The sequence below is a fragment of the Artibeus jamaicensis genome, unplaced genomic scaffold (assembly GCF_021234435.1).
Source record: "Artibeus jamaicensis isolate MK-2021 breed Jamaican fruit bat unplaced genomic scaffold, CSHL_Jam_final contig_28, whole genome shotgun sequence".
NCBI classification, from domain to species: domain Eukaryota; kingdom Metazoa; phylum Chordata; class Mammalia; order Chiroptera; family Phyllostomidae; genus Artibeus; species Artibeus jamaicensis.
The window spans coordinates 63304-83096 of record NW_026521620.1 but is presented as its reverse complement, the minus strand read 5'-3'; the positions used below and the strand labels follow the sequence as shown (position 1 = coordinate 83096).

The following is a 19793-nucleotide window of genomic DNA, read 5'->3' as shown; positions in this document are numbered from 1 at the left end:
CTGGGGACAGTGAAACATGGATGGGCCAAGAGTAAAAAGAGTAGCAGAAGAGAGACTGGGTGGGGCTGCTTTGATTCTCTTACAACATTATGGGAAACATATGAGACTAGGAGGGGCTGTTCCCAGCTTGTTGCAGAGTCAGAAAAGAACAGGCCTTGGGGACAAGTTCAAGATGAACTGCTATGGCCTGTTGCTCCCCTAGTTGTAAGTCTTATGGAGACCCCTGAGAGTTTCAAAGAAAGAAAATTTACTTGAAAAGGAAGTTTGAGTAGGTTTGCTTGAAGAAGGGTGCATTCGGCTCTCTTTGCCTTGAGGAGTTTCATCTACCTTTAAAAGGTAAAGATTTTACGTGAGGCCTCAGGGAAGATCTCAATATAATATTCATCAGCTTTAACAGGTACACTCTTGCAGGGTTGTGGTGTCCACAAACTGGTTGGTGTCGGAGCAGAAGGTCCAAATTACACGTCCAGCAACATTCCAGAGAAGGAAAGACCACCCTGCAGGCAAAGTCCAGCTTGGTGTTTTATCTGTTGCTAGCACTTATCTGTTGCTAGGCACCCAAGGCCTTTCACCCCTGGGGGCATCTTGTATCTGGCTATATATTGTTAGCCCAGTTTGTTCAGCTGTCTCAATTCTGTCATTTCACTTGCCAAGTGATATGTCTAGCTTCTTATTAAGATGCTTCAAAACTGGAAAGCATAAAAAGGGTACGTTTGATAATGCAAGAGTTGTCATATACACACTTAGAAATTATTAACAGTTGAGCTACACATACAATGTTTGAGAAAAGGCCCCAAAACAAGTGTAATTATTATTACAACTAATATTAGCAGACAGGTAAAGACAAGCAAACCTATACATTTCAACATCAATTTTTAGGTACAGAGGTCTTGTCACACTCTGTGGATTCCTATCTATTTCTTATGTCAGCAACTTCTCATTGTTGAAACGGATGGGATTGCTCGAGTGGAGGCAAGTGTCAGGGGCAGACATTCATTCTCAGTTGGGCACCTGATAGGGTTTTTTTCCCCTACAATGTTGGAGAGTCTTTAATGGATGTCTCTTCCAATAGATGAAATAGATAGTGGTCTCTAAGTTGTCATTACCTAGGAGTGCACTTGTGAAAGGAACATGACTAAGTTGTCAGTCCTTATAAACTGATTAATAAGTTGTTGATAATAATGAAGAATGTTTCTTCTTAGTAAGGTTGATCTATTGTCCCTCTGTTTAGATGTATAGGGTGACCAGTGACTAATGAATGAGGAGAAAAGCTTTGTGTTTACCAAAAGAAGTAGATTTCAGGTCAAGAAATATTTTGAAAGGGAGATCAAAAGCTTTTGAAAATTTATTTAGGTTTTTAATATTTTAAAAGATTTTATTTATTTATTTTTAGACAGAGAAGAAGGGAGAGAGAAAGAGAGGGAGAGAAACATCAATGTGTAGTTGCCTCTAGCACACACCCTGCTGGGGACCTGGCCACAAACCCAGGCATGTGCCCTGACTGGGAATCAAGCTGGAGAACCTTTGGTTTGCAGGCCAGAGCTCAGTCCACTCAGCCACACCAGCCAGGGCAATTTGTTTAGTTGAATTTTCATTGTACCTTTTGTATGTTTCACTAATCAAAAATACTGGGGTGATAGGCACAGTGAAACTTCTGTAAAATAGACCAAATATTAGAAACACATTGCACTATTTGCCCAGTGAAAGGAGTCCCTCAGACACTGTGACTCAGGGGTAATTCCCCAATTGATGTTAATTTTTCCCAACAATAATTCACCTTTGTTTAAACTGTTGCTCTCCTGAAAGTGAACACCTCAACCCAGAGAAAGAAAACACACTAGTTACCATATTTTTGGACCATAAGACACACCTAGGTTTTAGAGGAAAATAGAAAAAATATTTGAAGAAGAAACAGGGTAAAATATTTAATAACATAACTAACATAATATTTCACCAATGTAATGTAAATAGAACTCAACAGCAGCATTAACAACCATTACTCCTCCCAAATTTGGGGGGAGGGTGAGGAATGCATCTTATAGTCTAAAAAATATGGTATAACTAACACATATTCATATTCTTGAGATAGTGGCATTTAAATAAAATTTAATTACCATACCTCAAGTGAATCTAAAGAAAGTGGGAAATTATGGGACCCATTAAATAATTTTCCAGGGTTATATTCCACAGATAGATTATTGGCCTCACTCTTTACAAGTTATAAGAGGTGAGTTCCAGTAATATTGTGTTTTTATTCTTTTTTAAAAATACTGTTGTTGTTCAGTTACACTTGTCCAACTTTTCTCCATTGCTCTCCCCTGCCCCAATCCTCCTACCCGACAGTCAGTCCCCAGCCCATTGTCTGTGCCCATGAGTCTTCTATTCATGTTCCTTGACTTGCCCTTTCCCCTTTCAGTAATATTGTTTATTTTCTGAAACCATACTTTAAAAGACCCAATGTGTTAGCTCATGTACATATTAAAGTACCAGTAATTGAGTCCCTACAGGTAAGACTGGTTTCTGATTGAAACTCTCTTGGTCTGGTTCAAAGGTCTTCCCTTTTCATTGCCATATCCTCTTCTTTTTCTGAAGGTGTCCAGTCGAACTGTTGAAAAGAGTCTTTTAATGATTTAATAGGAAGTAACAAGCATTCTCAGAACACCCTGGAATTCTGACAATTGCCAATTGTTTCAGTATCTGTATGACATCTAATAATTCTGCAACCTATTTTCTATTCTTAATGTGCTGCCCTGAGAAAATTCCGAAGCCTCACTGCCTCTACAAACATTCCAGAGTTGTGAGCAACACTAAGGGCATAGCTACTATTAGTGCCAATATTAGCTATTTGGTATTTGGCCAATCGACAAGCACAAGTTAGTACAATTAATTCAGCTTGTTTGGCATTTTTTATTTAGGTAAATAAATTCCTTCACTTATATCCATCACAGAAGTTATTGCACGTCCAGCTTGGTTCCGTCCCTGTTCATCTTTCACAGGTCCGTGGGTAAACCAAACTAAGTCAAGGAGTTTCCTGTTAACCATTCCTAGGGACAAAAAGATGGTCTGTCGTCAAAATGCAATTGCAGATGTCTTTATTCTGCATAGAAAGAAGCAAACTTGCTGGTTTAAGACTATTACATCAAGTTAAAAACGTTAGGTGTGGAAAGCAAGGAACTGATGGAAGTGTGCGGTATGATGAGAAGGTTCACAGAATGAAGAATATAAAGGTGGGAGAACCCATAACTCTTTTTCCATCCATCTGCATGATGTGTCTACAGCACAGATGGCTGTCCTGCAGGGAGGGAGACTTTTGGTTTCCAAGTCTAATTGCTGACTCTCATATCCTACAGGTCTTTGATGACCTCTATGTTTTGAAGTTAAAACTTACAAAGTATTTTCTTTTTGTATAAAAAGTTAGAAAGTTTATACTTGAGGGGCTATTTATGGATTGAGCTCCTGATTTGCACAAAACCCTTTTTATGTGACTCAGATTTTCTTCCAGGGTGTGAGGTAACAAACCTTTATTGATGCTTCCTTGTACAAGTCAATTATTTAATTACAGTTGGGTTGAAGTTCTCTGTGAGGTCCTGCATGTTTTGAGGAATTTCCTCTGAAACCTGCATAGAGATTCTTGGTCATGTAAGAACACCTGGACTGGACGTTTTATCTTCAGAGATGAACATGTCCAGTCTCTCATTTATCCAGCAAAATGTTTTGTTTGGACTCTCAAAGAGCAATTTCAATAGAAAGCTGAGGTTAAAAATCAGCCATTCATATTTCTTTTTCCTGAGTTTTCAAGTCTTTTTAAAAAGGTAACTCCATTCTATACTTCTAGAATATTTCTTTTTTTCTTTTATTTATTTATATTTAGAGAGAGGGGAAGGAAAGGAGAAAGAAAGAAAGAGAAACATGGTTGCCTCTCATGTGACTTGCACTGGGGACCTGGCCTACAACCCAGGCATGTGCTCTGACTGGGAAATGAACCAGTGACCCTTTAGTTCACAGCCCATGCTCAATCCACTGAGCTACACCAGCCAGGGTGAGTTTTAAACTCTTATTGTTAGCCCAGTTGCTCTCAACTTTTAACCTTTAGGTACATGTCGATGATTTAAAAAAAATCCCAGCATCAACAAATTCAGGCCCCTTACCTTAAAACAGAAAGGTCTTGAACTCTAAGAAAAACTCACCTAAGCTCACTAGATGCAGTGTTGGAGCTGGCAGGGCACAATATGGTGCTTCTCGTACGTACCAAGGTGATCCTAGGGGAGCTTCTCTGGAATATTGCCACATTGTGCCAAGTAAATGTCAAAGTATGAAATGTTTAAAGGTGCTGAAAATATTTATAGGTTAATTTGAGTGAGGAAGGAATAACTCAACAAACTGAAGAAATGCTTCACAGAATGTCAGATTTGCACCTTATACATGATAATCAGTGGAAAAGGCATCGGGGGTGATGTGGAATCCATTGAGGGCAGACTAGGGAGTCAGAAGAAAGCAAAGCAGGTGAAATCTCTGGGACTGGATTCAAAATAAAACAAGTAGACACATACCTTCTTTACATTCGTGGGTACAGGGTAGTTTGCGGTTAACAGTTAATATGGAAACCATAACAATGAAAAGTTTTTGGTTTCTGCTCTGGTGCAGTGAGATTCCAGAAAAAAAGGATACTACCCTGAGATTTTAAAGGTATGTTATCATAGATGCGAAATATGTTAGACACATTCAGATGAAACAAAAACTGGCATCTCTGAGAAAAGAACAATCCTAGAACATGATACATGTCATGATCGGTGTTTAGTTGCTAAGTTTTGATTTTAGACCGCCCTAGGTGGTTACTGTAGGTTGCAGGGTTAATAAGGTTTGCCAAGCAGGCCTCCACTGGGTTTTTGAGGTGTAGTATGGGGCTTATTAAAATCTATACACCGAATCCTTCAAAATTCTGGAGAGAGAAGCTAGAGATAATTAACGATGGGAAAATATGTAATCAATCATACCAATATGACATAACTTCTAAAAAAAATGACCGAACGAGAAATTCTAAGTGTAAGATTCAGAGAGGTTCTGAGAGGGTGGACATACAGGAAGGATTCTGACCTCCACTATTATCACCCAGTGTCTAGCCCAGTGTGTCTATTCTATGTAGCTGTTCCTAAATTATGTTTTTATAATAAACCAGTAATAGTAAATAAAACCATTTCTCGGTTCTGTGAGACGTTCTAACTAATTATAATACCTAAAAGAGGCAACAAAAATTCCTGTGTTTGTAGTCACTTAGGCAGAAAGGTGAGTAGCCTGGACACCCCATTTGTGATCAACATCAGCAGTACCAGTAGTCTTGTGTTACTTAGCCTTGAACTTGTGAGGTCTGCACACATTCTGAGTACTTAGTGTCAGAACTAAATTGAATTGTAGGACATGCCATTGGAAACTTGGTTGCTAATGGTGTTACCAAATAGAGGTCCAAGGGGGGGTAATATTTGGCCCCCCCATGAGTGCGAAAAACTGCTGCAGAACAATAGGGACCCCTCCCAAGGATGGTATACTAATACCTACTGGGCTAGTCTGTTCACTGCCAGAGGAAAAACATCTCTTGATGCCAGAGATTTGTGAAAAGGAAAGGAAAGGTTTATTTAAAGCTATACAGACTTAAAGTAGTGACCCAATGCCTCCCATTAAAATATCAATGTCCTTTAGGATAACCATAGACGCCTACAGCGCTTCCTTCTCCCCCTGCCCTAATTTGGGGTCCTGTAACTCAGAAAAAGAAGCACATGTTCGTGTTTCAGGCCGCTGGCACCATCAGCTATATCACTGTGCAGACAGGATCTCTAATTACTTGAAAGTCATGTGGCACCTTCTCATGGTCTATTGGCAAAGAGTTCTTTCACCCTTCTTCCAGGCAAAGTCTCTCCTGCTTCCCAGGCCATGCGGCCAAAGTGATTACTCCCAGAGCTGTGGGGGTCTGCACTTTGGTCAAAACCACATGGTTCTCTCCACCAGAGCTGCGGAGAGTGTAGGGTTGTCACTCTGCCAAAGCTGAGTGGCAATTCTCTGCTAAAGCCACATGGTGATTCTCTCTCACATGCCTACAGGAGTCCTCATTCTGGCTGAAAGCGTTTGGTTCTTCCTCTCACATGGCCAAGAGGAGGTCCTCACTCTGCCAAAACCATGTAGGTCTCTCCTCTAATGGCTGCCACGTCTGCGTTTAAATCCCAGCACCAGTCCTCCTCTGCAGCCCCATTTCTGACTCCTCCTCCAATCGGTTACACCTGCCAGGACTCCCATATCCTCCCAGCTTTACTGGGCTGCCATAGTGAGTCTGGGCAGGTGTGGCCCCATGGCATGGAGCCAATCATCTCCAAGCTCTCACGCAGGCACTGTAACCAGGGGGTGTTGCCTTCTAATTACATCCTGGGTGGAAGTCACTCTCTTCTCCCTGGCTCAGAGCATGACCACAGCTATTTAACATATTTATGAAACCAGTTAAAGGTTATAGATATGTTAAATGACCATTCTAGAGGTTAGCTGCAAAACTGTTGTTATGTAAAACAACTCTTGCCTTGCTCTATTTGTCCCTTCCCCTCAAGTGACACCTGTGGGGGTGGGGGTAAGGGCATGTTAATATTCCCTGGACACCTTGAGTTTTGGACCCCATTCCAAATCCCTTTCTGGGACCCCCCTCTTGGCTGCACCCTGTTACAATGGAAGATAAAAACTTTTTATCTCATATGAAAAATGAAAGAAAAAAACACTGGTTGGTGTGATGTTGCCACTGACTATGAGGTTGTATGTAGTCTGCCTCTATGAGGAGCTCAAGGAGTTTGGGAAGGCATTAAGTTCACTCCCCTCTCTCCTTAACTCCTATCATGCTTTGAGAGGCTATTTTTACTTCTCTTTTTCCTTTCCATTGTCACAGACTAAGGCCTGAGGCAGTGTTCTTGGTCCCAAGAGCAGTGGGGGCACAGGCCTGTACATCCATACAGTGTTGTTTACCCCAAAGTTAGGTCATTTGCCCATTGCCTAAAAAGCCCCCCTGAAAAAAATGATACCAGGTTGCAGTTAAAGGAAGAAAAATGTGTATTTCAAAGGGGACACTGAAAGGAGAATGGAAGTTGATGCTCAAAACCTGAACTCTTCAGGGACTTACATTTAAATTCTTTTAAGGGTATAAAGTGAAAAATAATTGAAATACTATGAAACAAGGTTCAGAACTTGGGTGCCTGGGAATATAGGAAAACGCCCCACAGCCATTGCTTGGGTGAGGGAGAAATGTAGGACAGCCAGTGAGAGTAACTTTGCATATCAATAACAGCCGGCTAGCTTCATAGATATGTAAGGTAGCTGTGGCACATGCTCCCAGCCAGAGAGATGGGTGTGACTTTAACCAGTGATATAGCCTGCAGGCAGTTCCCCAGTTGTTGTACCTGCAGGAGAAGCAGGAAGGCCATTCCCTTTAGTCAAGGGGCTGAGCCTTCCAGGACTAAACATGGCAGCCAGAGAAAGGCAGAAGAGAACAGAGTACTGGCAGGTGTAACCCTTTGTGGGAGGAGTCAGAAATGGGATCACAGAGGGGCAGCAGGGTGAGGATTTACATTCAAACATGGCAGCCATGCTCAGGCTTTTGACTATGTGTCTTGAAAGGGAGTAGAAGAGCTATATGAAGGTCAGTCTCTCAATCTCTCTCTCTCTCTCTCTCTCCACCCCCTCTCCCACTGGGCCATGTGGCTTAGAAAGGAGAAGGAGAGTTTCTGCCAATAGGCTGCAGTAGGATTTAGGCCATGCGCTGCTGCTGTGATCCTGTCTGCTCTAGCTGACTCTGGAGATGCTAAAGACTTCTTTGTGAGATGCTGCCTTTCAGACTTAGACTTCACCTCAACTATTAAGACTGTTGACTTTCCTGAGTTTCACTATGACCCAGAGTAACACAGGACATGCTTTTCTGGACTATTATGTGGAGGCTGATGACAACATATTCTAGATCCTGCACAGATAAGAACATGAGGGAACTTCCTGGGTTTCTCACTATACCCTGTTTTGGGGAAGCAAGGGAAAGGCTCAGTCTTGTGGGAAAGGAGGGTTCCAAGCTGAGGTGCTCTAAGCCCCAACAAGGTTGGAATGTTGTAAATAAAGATCTGCCCCTTCCAGCGTTAACTGTTATGTCATTCACCGAGGTGCCACGTGGATGGGCCCCAGTCTGCTCATTTACAGTGTTGGCATTCTCTGTAACACAGATATAGTTAGGGCTTTTAAACTCATGCTCTGTGGGGATTGCTCAGTTATGATGTGAGTTTTTATGATCTGATTTATTTCTTCCCTGACATCATCCTTTCTATGGGATTTTGGTTATTAGAATCCAGAGATCTTCCTGTTTGCAGATGACCCAGAGTTCTGCAACCCATTTTGAGGTTGTGTCAGTGATGTTAATTTAAGAGCAGGAAACAAATCTAGCCATCTTGTGCTTAGCAGGCTACATTCTTCTCTTATTTTGAACAATATTATCTATTGCAAGCAATGTCACTGACAATTTTCCATTTTTTCCATCACGCATACCAGATTGTTTTTTAAATTTATTCCTTAACTAGATATAATAATAGTCAGTTGTGGAAGCAAAAGATATTTTTCTCTAACCTTTTGAATTCCTTTATCTGAGCTAAAATTAAAATTAACAGAAAAGAATGCAAAAATTCTATTATATGGTTGAATATTATGGAAAGATAAATTACAGGCCAAACAGTATTGGGTAATTGAGGCTTATATTCCATTGTGAAGCTATAAAAATAATAATAACTTTTGCAGTTTGAGGCTTCAGAATGCAAAAAAAAAAACCCCATTTGCACGACAATTCCAAAGCAAATGTTTGTAAATAATTTTTTTCTCAGCATCTTTATGTGAATGCTTCTCCCGGAGCTGGTTTTATTTAAATGGATTCTAATTACTTAAGAAAAAAAGGCCTAATCTGAGAAGCACTTTATCTGTCCTTCCATTCTAAATGAAAGTTTTGCTGGATAGAGAAATCTTGGTTGTAGGTCTTTGGATTTCATGACTTGGAATACCTCTTTCCAGCCCCTTCTTGCCTGTAAGGTCTCTTTTGAGAAATCCGCTGACAGTCTGATGGGGACTCCAATGGAAGGACAGATAAAGTGCTTCTCAGATAAGATCAAATTCAAGGAGTTCATCATCACCAAGCCCTTATTGTATAAAATGTGAAAGGGACTTATCTAAGAAAAAGAAGTTAAAGAAACATGAACAGTGAAAGGACAACAAACTCACAGTTATTAACAACCACACCTAAAACAAAAGCAAACTAAAAGGACAGCTAGATCAGGAGTGGAAACATAGAAATGAAGATCTCAAGGAGGGTTAGCAACAGGGGAGTGGGAGGAGGAGAAGGGGGGAGAAGGTACAGAAAATAAGTAGCATAGACAGTAGATAGAAAATAGATAGGGGGGCAGGAATAGTATGGGAAATATAGAATCTAAAGAACTTGAGACACATGGTCATAAACTAAAGGGGGGGTAATGGTGGGGATGGGGGGTGGGGTGGAGGGGAATGAAGGGGGGAATAGAACAACTGTAATGGCATAATCAATAAAAAAATAAATTATTAAAAAAAAGAAAAAAAGGCCTGAGGGTTTTTTTCTGATCCTTCTGTTTCCCCAGAACAAGATCAGAATCCATATGCTGAAAGGCAAACCTGGGGAAGCAACTCTGTTTTCCTTCACTGAGGAGCTACGGCTCTGAGGCTGGTCTATCAAGTCTACCTGAAAGCTCAGTTCTAGTACACTAGTCATGTAATCAAATTCACTGAATACCTAAATTATCACCACACCAGGTAAGATACTGAACCATTGCTTTATCAATGTAAGTATATTGAATTCTGGCTTCTTTGCATTGTTGTTGTTGAGCACATGTCTTTTCACGTGCTATTTTTTCCTTAATATTTTTAAAGTTATAATTGAACTATTCTTTATTTTTAAATGATTTTATTGTGTTTTTCCATTACCATTCAGTCCCCTTATACACAGCCTGTAATCCCCACACTGTTGTCTATGTCCATGAGTCCTCTTTCCATTTTGCTTAGTTCCCCCACCACTTAGCCTACCACCCTTAACTGTCATCCAGCTCTCTATCTTGAGTCTGTCTCTATTTTGCTTGTTAGCTTAGTTTGTCCATTAGATTCCACATATGAGTGAAATGATATAGAAGAAAGAAGCTCAAATAAGCACTATGAGTTCACACTTAAAGGAACTTGAAAAGGAATAATGAACAAAGCCCAAAGTGAATAGAAGGAAGGAAATAATTAAGATCAGAGCAGAAATAGATGAAATGGAGTCTTTAAAAATGATACAAAAGATCAATGAATCCAAGAGCTAGTTCTTTGAAAAGATAAACAAAATTGACAAACCTTTAAGAAAAAAAGAGGAGGGACCCAGATAAATAAAATCAGAAATGAAGGAAGAGAAGTAACAACTGACACCAAAGAAGTACAAAGGATTGTAGGAAAATATAATAAACAATTATATGTCAACAAACCAGACAGCCTGCAAGAAATGGATAAATTCCTAGAAACATAAAATCTTCCAAAATAAATCAGGACAAAATAAATCAGGATGAATCAGAGAATCTGAATAGACAGATTACAACTTATGAAACTGAAGCACTAAAAAAACACTCCCAAGAAATAAATGCCCTGGACCAGAAGGCTTCACAGGTGTGTTTTACCAAAATTCTGAGAAAACTAACAATTTATGTTCTCAAACTATTTCAGATAAAGACATTACAAAGAAAAAATTATAGGCCAATATTTCTGATGAACATATATGCTAAAATCCTCCACAAAATATTAGTAAACTGAATATAGCAATGTATCAAAAAGATCATACACCATGATCAACACTTGCAAATCAATAAATGTGATCACCATATAAGGATAAAAAACTCATGGTCATAAAAATTGATGGAGAAAAGCACCCATTTATTATCAAAACTCACAGCAAAATGGAATAGAGAGAACATACCCAAACATAATAAAGGCCATATATGACAAACCCACTGCCAGCATCATACTCAAAGGGCAAAATCTACAAGCGCTCCCCTTAAGATTGAGAACAGGACAGGATGTCCAACTTCACCTCTCCTATTCAACATAGCACTGGAAGACCTAGCCTCAGTGATCAGACAAGAAGAAGAATTAAAAGGCATCCAAATTAGAAAGGAGGAAGTAAAACTGTCTTTATTTGCTGATAGAGAACCCTAAAGATTCCACCAAGAAACTACTAAAACTGATCAATGAATTCAGCAACATAGCAGATACAAAATTAATACCCAGAAATCAGATGCATTTTATATGCCAATAATCAACTAACAGAAAGGGAAATTAAGAAAACAATGCCATTTGCAATCACTTCAAAAAGAATAAACTACCTAACAATAAACCTAAGGATGTAAATTACCTGTACTTAGAAAACTATAAAGTGCTGAAGAAAGAAATTGAAGAAGATACAAATAAGTGAAAGCACATACCATGTGCGTGGATAGGGAGAATTAGCATCACTAAAATGTCCATACTACCCAAAGCAATGTATAGATTCAACGCAATTCCCATCAAGATTATAATGATCCATTTCACAGAACTAGAACAAATATTTGAAAGATTTATATAGAACCACAAAAGTCCCTGCATAGCAACTGCAATCCTTAGAAAGAACAAAGTTGGAGGAATCACCCTACTTAATATCAAGTTATACTCAAAGGCCATAGTAATCAAAACAGCATGGTACTGGCATAAAAACAGACACACAGATCATTGGGACAGAATAGAGAGCCTAGAAATAAACACATAACTTTATAGTCAATCAACATTCAACATAGAAAACAAGCACAATGGGCTAAAAGTAGTTTATTCAATAAGTGGTGTTGGGAAAACTGGACAGGTACATGTAGAAAGATGAAACTAGACAACCTCCTTACACCACGCAAAAGAGTAAATTCAACATGAATCAAATACTTAAATATTGGACCTGAGACCATAAAAAGTATGAGCATGTATGACCTGGTGATAATACTGGTTCATAAACCAAGGATTATAATTTTTTATTCAGTAATTCTATGCTCCTGATATCAAAAGCAAAATAAAACAAACACAGAGGACATGTCAGTACCCATCACATGTCGTTCAAATAAAGAGCCAAGAAGTTTGAAATCCTCAGACAAATCTTAATCAGTTTGGAAGGCCGAGAGATGGAATATTGTCTTAATGTGATCACCTGCAATCCCATGAAGGTTTTAACTCCCACTGCAGATAAAAGAGAAAATCATTATTTTTTGTGTGATATATGCACTGTAAACAAAGTTAGTTTCTGGCTAGCTCCTGTTAATGTTCTTCCCTATATTGGTGACAACTTCTTAAGTTGCCACAAAAGCCCTGGGCCTTTGGGTGTTTTTTCTCTGAGTGATCATAGGAAGTTTCTGTCTGCTTTGTCTGATCCACACTGAGGACATCTGTCCAAAAAAACAGCACCTTTCCCAAATGGAACAAAATCTGTTTCTAATAACATCCTTTGATGCTACTTTCTTGTCCTTCCATTTTAGACATTGTCTAATGCGTGGTCTTCTTTCTTGAAAGATGAGGACTGAGCTGCGTTCTTTCCCCACCCCCCCCCACAGGCACACATTCTTTTCATCCTGCCACTCCAATGTTCTTCCTAAGACTAATATTTAGTGTAGATGTTAATGTACTTGTTTAATGCTATTTACATTTTAGCCGACGAGCTACATTATTTTTACAATTTGAGCCTCTGAAGTACTTTATGGATGGAGACACTTCCTTTCATGAGCTATGAACGTTTGAGAAGAGAGGTCCTGCTCATTAGATGCTTCTAATGAAGCAAATAGAGTAGACAAAGCCAGTAACACTTCTACAGCCCCTACAATTCCTCCAGGTGACCTTGTGATGGTGCTGTCCTCTAGTGGTCACATTACAAATTGCACCTTTTGATAGGTCACTGCTAGGGAAAGAACTAGGTAAAGTGAGTGTCAAGTGAAAATGCAGAGAGCACTTTGTTGAAATGTCATTAACGACTTCCAAATGGTGAAATCAGAGTATTAGACCTACCACAGGCCATTCTGAGTGAATGCACAGACTGTGTGTCTGTAAAGCCAGCCCTTCCTAGTAGAGCAAATGGATATGTTCTTTCTCAAAATTCACCTCATGCCAAATTCAAGTTATTAAACACCTACCAACCTACACTTCATTTCACCCTTAATGGTGAGAACTAGAGGCTTTTCTGCATAAGTTAAATGAAATTACAAGCTTACTAAATGCCTTAGTAAGACTCTTGTGCTTAAAACAATGGTAGTGGGTGCCTGCTCATATTGATGATGGTCTCAGGCAATGACCTCAGTGAGGACAGTGATACCAGTGACAGGATCAGCTCTGGTGATCAGCAGTTTCACCAAAGCATGTGCTGTGGGGGCATCCATGTTTGTGACCATTCAGGGATGTCTTACATCTATGAGACTTTTATGTCTCCAACTGTCTGGGATATGCTCAATGTACTCTCTAGAGTAAAAAACAAGTTATTGCATTTCTATCTCTATTTAGTCCATGTTAGGAGGATGAAAAGTGCTTTGTGAAGCCTCCAGTGAATTCTAATTAAAAAATGACATGCAGACTCCTAGGTTATGGAGCACAGCCATGTCCTCTGCAGCACTACCATCAGCTCCTGATAGGCTCCTAGACTTCAGGAGGGTTGGAAAGTCTTAACATGGGTTGTTATGTGAGCAGGTAGCCAGCCCTCCTCACCATGACCTGGGTTCTGCCATACCCACTGACACTTGGACAGGTGGGGAGTAAGCCTCCACAACTGATGGAAGTGATACCTCCTGGATTAGGCAAGGACAGGTGGCCCAACCATTCACACCTCTCCCTCCAGTACTGTGACCTGTCACATAGCTGCCACCTGTGAAATCACAGGAACTTTACTCTTAGTAGTCTAAAAAAAAAAAAAGAAAGGAAGAAAGAGGAAAGGCTTCATTCACTTTAAATTTACCTGACTCTGGATTTTCTCTCCAATGCTGTCCCCACACACCTACTGCCATCCACTCCTTTTCTTGTCCACAGGCTTCTAGTCAATCTTACTCCATGACATAACTAATTTGTTGAATAAGCTGAGACATGTCTTGAAATACAGACTTAAGACTTGGCTTTTTACAGCTCTCCCAGACCATGTGGACACTGCTGCCCCCCAGACTGCAGTGAAAGCCTGTTGTACATGAATCTGTGGGGTTGGAACTAGAGACTGGACACCTCTGGTGCTCAGTTTTGTCTTCACTTCCAAGCCTATCCTGTATTTCACACCTCACCCAGACTTCATCCAAACCACTTTTTGAGTTCAACTGCCCTACACTCGAACTCTCTTCCTGACTCAAATTTCCAAACTTTGCTGACTCATCTGTTGCATTCGTGGTGTCCCCAATCCTATTCTCATTGCTTTCCAGATTTCTATTCCCACCCAACAAGATACTGATTTTTTAAACCCTCCTGCCTTTACTCCACGTTGTCTTTCCTACACCTTCCACCAGCCTGTACATCTGATGCTTTCTCTTTTCCCATTGTCATACCACTGATATGAGTCTCCTGATTCTCACTCATCCCCCATCCTGTGTCTCACCCCTCATGCTCATCTGAGTCTGAGAGGAGAGCAGCTCAGTGGCTCCTCTTTCAGCAGGTAGGGCTGCCCCTCAGTCACGTTCCTTAATTCCATTTTGGGAGACTCAAAATTGCCCTAATGCATGAAATTCCTAGGTCCCATTTAATTTGTGTAATGCCAAATACCCCCCAAAACTGACTTTTACAATTACTCATTCTTACTCTGAGCAAACTACATCCCTGCATGCTTGTCCTTTGTGCCCATTACTACTTACCCACAAGCCACCTCTAGCCAAGCCTCCAAGTATTGGGTTGGCCAAAAAGTTTGTATGCTTTTTTTCTCTCTGAAATAAAAGACATATTTTCTTCATTTTCAAAAATGACTTTTTTTATTAGTATATTTTGTGTATGTCAGCTATCTACCACTTGGTAGAATGTTGATTGTTCTCAATTAATGTCTCTGTTTGATTGCTCTCAATTTCAACCAGGCTATCTGACCATGGAGCATGATCTGGCAAGAACTCTCTAGCATAAAACTTTGGAAGCCACATTTTGACACATTCAGTTATTCATAGCACCTTTGCCACACACTGCACAAACCTTTATTTGTGTTTCAGCTGCATTTTTACCTTCTTGAAACAATAAAGCATGGTATACTAAAGATGTTGCATACATTTTCCATCTTCAATATTAGAATGGCTACACAGAAATTGACCATACTGACCAATTTTTTAAGTGCACATTGGTATGATAGCTGTCACAATGCAATCTGACTAATTTGTTTCAGTTCTACTAGAACCCCCTTCTGGAGAAAAAAAACAATATTTTGGAAAAAAACTAATAGAATTTTGGCCAACCCAATATATTAACCAAACACCTCAGATACAGCAAGTAGTAGGAAAAAGAAGCAGACCCAGAGGAGATTTAAAAAAATTATTTTATTGATTATGCCATTACAGTTGTTCTATTCCCCCCTTCAATCCTCTCCACCCTCCATCCTGCACCTCCCCACCTCCACCATTCCCCCATTTAGTTTATGACCATGCGTCTCAAGTTCTTTAGATTCTGTATTTCCCATACTATTCTTACCCTCCCCCCATCTATTTTCTATCTACCATCTATGCTACTTATTTTCTGTACCTTCTCCCCCTTCTCCTCCGCCCGCTCCCCTGTTGCTAACCCTCCATGAGATCTTCATTTCTATGTTTCCACTCCTGATCTAGCTGTCCTTTTAGTTTGCTTTTGTTTTAGGTGTGTTGTTAATAACTGTGAGTTTGCTGTTTTTTCACTGTTCACCTTTTTTTATCAGATAAGTTCCTTTAACATTTCATATAATAAGGGTTTGGTGATGATGAACTCCTTGAATTTGATCTTATCTGAGAAGCACTTTATCTGTCCTTCCATTCTAAATGAAAGTTTTGCTGGATAGAGTAATCTTGGCTGTAGGTCTTTGGATTTCATGACTTGGAATACCTCTTTCCAGCCCCTTCTTGCCTGCAAGATCTCTTTTGAGAAATCTGCTGACAGTCTGATGGGGACTCCTTTGTAGGTGACTCTCCCCTTATCTCTTGCTGCTTCTGGGATTCTGTCCTTCATTTTAATTTTGGCTAATGTAATGATGATGTGCCTTGGTGTGTTTCTTCTTGGGTCCAACTTCTTTGGGACTCTCTGAGCTTCCTGGATTTCCTGGAAGTCTATTTCCTTTGCCAGATTGGGGAAATTCTCCTTAATTATTTGTTCAAATAAGTTTTCCACTGGTGGCTGTTCTTTACCCCCTTCTGGTACCCCTAAAATTCAGATGTTGGAACATTTAAAGATGTCCTGGAGCCTCCTAACTCTCTCCTCATTTTTTGAATTCTTGTTTCTTCATATTTTCCTGTTTGGTCATTTTTTTCTTTCCTTCTGGTTTACTCCCTTGATTTGAGTCCCAGTTTCCTTTTCATCACTATTGGTTTCCTTTTCAATTCCCTTCATGTCAATTAGTTTAGCCTTCATATGTTACTCTAATTTGTGACTAAAATCAGCCAGTTCTGTGAGCATCCTGATCACCAGTGTTTTGAACTGTGCATCTGATAGGTTGGCAATTTCTTGTTTTCTTAGAGTTATGGACTCTGGGGCTTTGAGATCTTCTTGAGCCATTTTTGATCTGTTTGCATCAGTCTGGCTGAAGCATTTGTTGTTATCAGACTTCCAAAAAGTTCAATTTTCTGTGTTCTGGCTGTGTTTTGTGTTGCTAATATTTTATTGTTTCTAAACTTGGTTGTGTGAGAAGGCATGGTGTCTCCACATATGCCTCCATCTTGGCGGAAGTCTCCCAGAGGAGAGTTTTATTTCCCATTTCACAGACTCTGATTGTGAACTCTCCAAGGATAGGCACAAAGAGTTGGTAGAAATAAGAAGACAACAAAATGTCAGGACACTGATGTCTGGCCTGAGCTTCAAGTAACAAGGAAACCAGAAAAGGGTGTCTAACATTGACCTGACCGTGCTTATGTGACAGGGACCTGGATGTTGACTAGAGTTGTTGAGTTTTATGACAGAATATCATTAAAAATCTCCACGACCTTGTTCCTTGAAGGTGCACTGAAAGTGTATGTGGGATGAGAATACAGCTGACAGTTAGCCACAGAGGGGTCCTCTTTCAGGCCTGGATGAGTTCTCAGATTCTGGGACAAAGGCTGCTTAGAGAAAACCTGGGACCCCAGAATAATCTGGGCAGTCAGCTAATCTTTTTCTGTGGATGCCAAGTCAGAAGCAAGGACAGAAACTTAAAAATTCTTATTTGGAAGATTATAGCCAGATTTTGAAAAATTAGAAGGTGTGAAAATATGGTAAAAAGTGAAACTGTAAGCAAGATGACAGGATCAGCCAATTCCAGGTAGATGATGTCAAAGTAAAACATACATCAGATAAAATGAAAAAGGCAAAAAAGATTGTATTCAAGACCTTACAGGAGGGTAATGGAACTGAACTCAACAAGCCAGAAACAAAAAGCTAGGGAGATTTTGATAACCTCAAAAAGGTATAATGGGGACTTGTGTATGATAACTGGCTTTGCACAAATGAAAGTAAAACTCTTACGGAATTGTTACAGGTGGTCCTTTCACATCTTGGTTGTAAAGGTCTCCACCCAAGTGAGGCCCTACCCTCCCTCAGTGACTAGAACACAGGAACATCACAAGGATTAAATTTTAAAAAGGGTGGCTTGGGCTCTTGAACATATTATTTTTGTAATGACACTAGCAAGAAGCTTTTAAGGAGATATGCATATTTTAATAAGGCAGAGAAATAATTATTACTTACAAATTGTGATTACCTTTCCAAAGGAAATTCTCTAAAATTGTGAAAGTCAGAGGCCTGAGTTACCTCTGAGTTAACATTTAGGTCATAACAAAACTGCTTTCTACCCAGTGGAGGGAAAAGCAACTAATCTCCTTCAGCCAAGATCCATTTTGCATCTACATCAGTTTCCACAATTGATAAACAATTCAACATAGCTGATGGTCCGTGAACAGAATTGAAATTTGACTTCCCAGAAGGCTGTGCTTCTGGAGTTTTTATGGTTCGATTACATTTTTCTGCACAGTCACCTTCCTTTGGATCAAACTTCATCACCAAAGAAGAAGAGTCTTCTTGATCACAAACATGGCTGCCACCACCTGATTTAGCCTGACTGGTTACCTAAGTGCAGAGGAGCTGACATTCACCACAAGATTGGCTCTGATTAATGTTTTCCTGTGAAATCTGAGATGAAAGTTGTAACAGCCTCTTGAGGTTAGAAAGCCTCACCCTCATACTTCACCTGCAGTCTCTCCACATTTGGGTGATGCCCTCATTTCCAAGAGATACCAAAACACCCATTAGATCCAACTTAGCTTTATAAAGGGTGAGGTCATTTCTGTTCTGTGACCATCAATGTGAATAATGACATTTGACCCAAGGCCTTGGTGTATTACCAATGTTTCCAATTATACCCTACTAACAAAGAGAATAGTGTCCTACTGAGTGTATGCAAAAAGATTTCTTGCCATGAGAAATAAGAATATTAAAAACACTTTAGAAATTATTTTTCAGAAATAAAACAGAAAGAAAAAATTCACTGTTGCCACCCACTGGGGTGTCCTCCTGTCTATTCCTATTGTCCACACAGTGTCCAGGTGCCCTCCACCCATCCCTGTGAAGGAGGGACAGAGATTGCATTCCTGTGAGCTCACCAAGGGTTCCCACTGGTAATCATTCAGCCAATGATCATTCTGTAAAGTACTCAGTGTCATCTCACTTGTGGTGTTGGTACAACTAAAACCAACCAGAAAGGGTGGATAAGAGATAAGACTCTTCTTTCAGCATCATTAGCCATCAGAGAGATGCAAATTAAAACCACAATGAGATACCACTTCATACCTGTGAGAATGGCCATCATAAACAAGTCAACAAACAACAAGAGTTAGAGAGGATGTGGAGAAAAGGGAACCTTAGTGCACTGTTGGTGGGAATACAGACTGGCACAGCCACTGTGAAAAATCCTATGGAATTTCCTCAGAAAACTGAAAATGGAACTACCTTTTGACCCAGCAATTCCATTGCTGGGATTATACCCTAAGAACACTGAAACACCAATTCATAAGAACCTATGCACCCCAATGTTCATACCAGCACAATTTACAATGGCCAAGGGCTAAAAGCAACCTAAATGCCCATGAGTAAATGAATGGACCAAAAAACTACAGTACATTTACACCATGGAATACTATGCAGCAGAAATAAAGAAGGAGCTCCTGCTCTTTGTGATAGCATGGATGGAACTGGAGAGCATTATGCTAAGTAAAGTAGGTCAGGCATAGAGAGAAATACCATGGGGTCTAGACTTTAAGTGGAACCTAATCAACAAAACAAACAAGCAAGCAAAATATAACCCAAATTACTGAAACTAGGAACAATCTGACAGTAACCAGATAATGGGGGGGGGGGAGGAGGAAGGGTTTTCAGGAACTACTATAAATTACACAAGGACAAAACCAAGGCAGGGTGTGTAATGAGGGGAAGGAGGTGGGGATGGCCAGGGTTGGAGGGGAGTGGTGGGGGGTAAAGGCAGACAACTCTACTTGAACAAAAATGCAATACTTTCAATCAACCAATAAGTAAAT

General features: G+C 40.0%; 1 protein-coding gene across 1 annotated transcript in view; it reads right to left on the bottom strand.

The window, feature by feature from the left end:
* The window catches only part of LOC119055439 (carcinoembryonic antigen-related cell adhesion molecule 5-like), a 133405-nt gene that overhangs the window by 107413 nt on the left and 6199 nt on the right, over positions 1 to 19793 (bottom strand). The gene's annotated exons all lie outside the window — the stretch shown is intronic.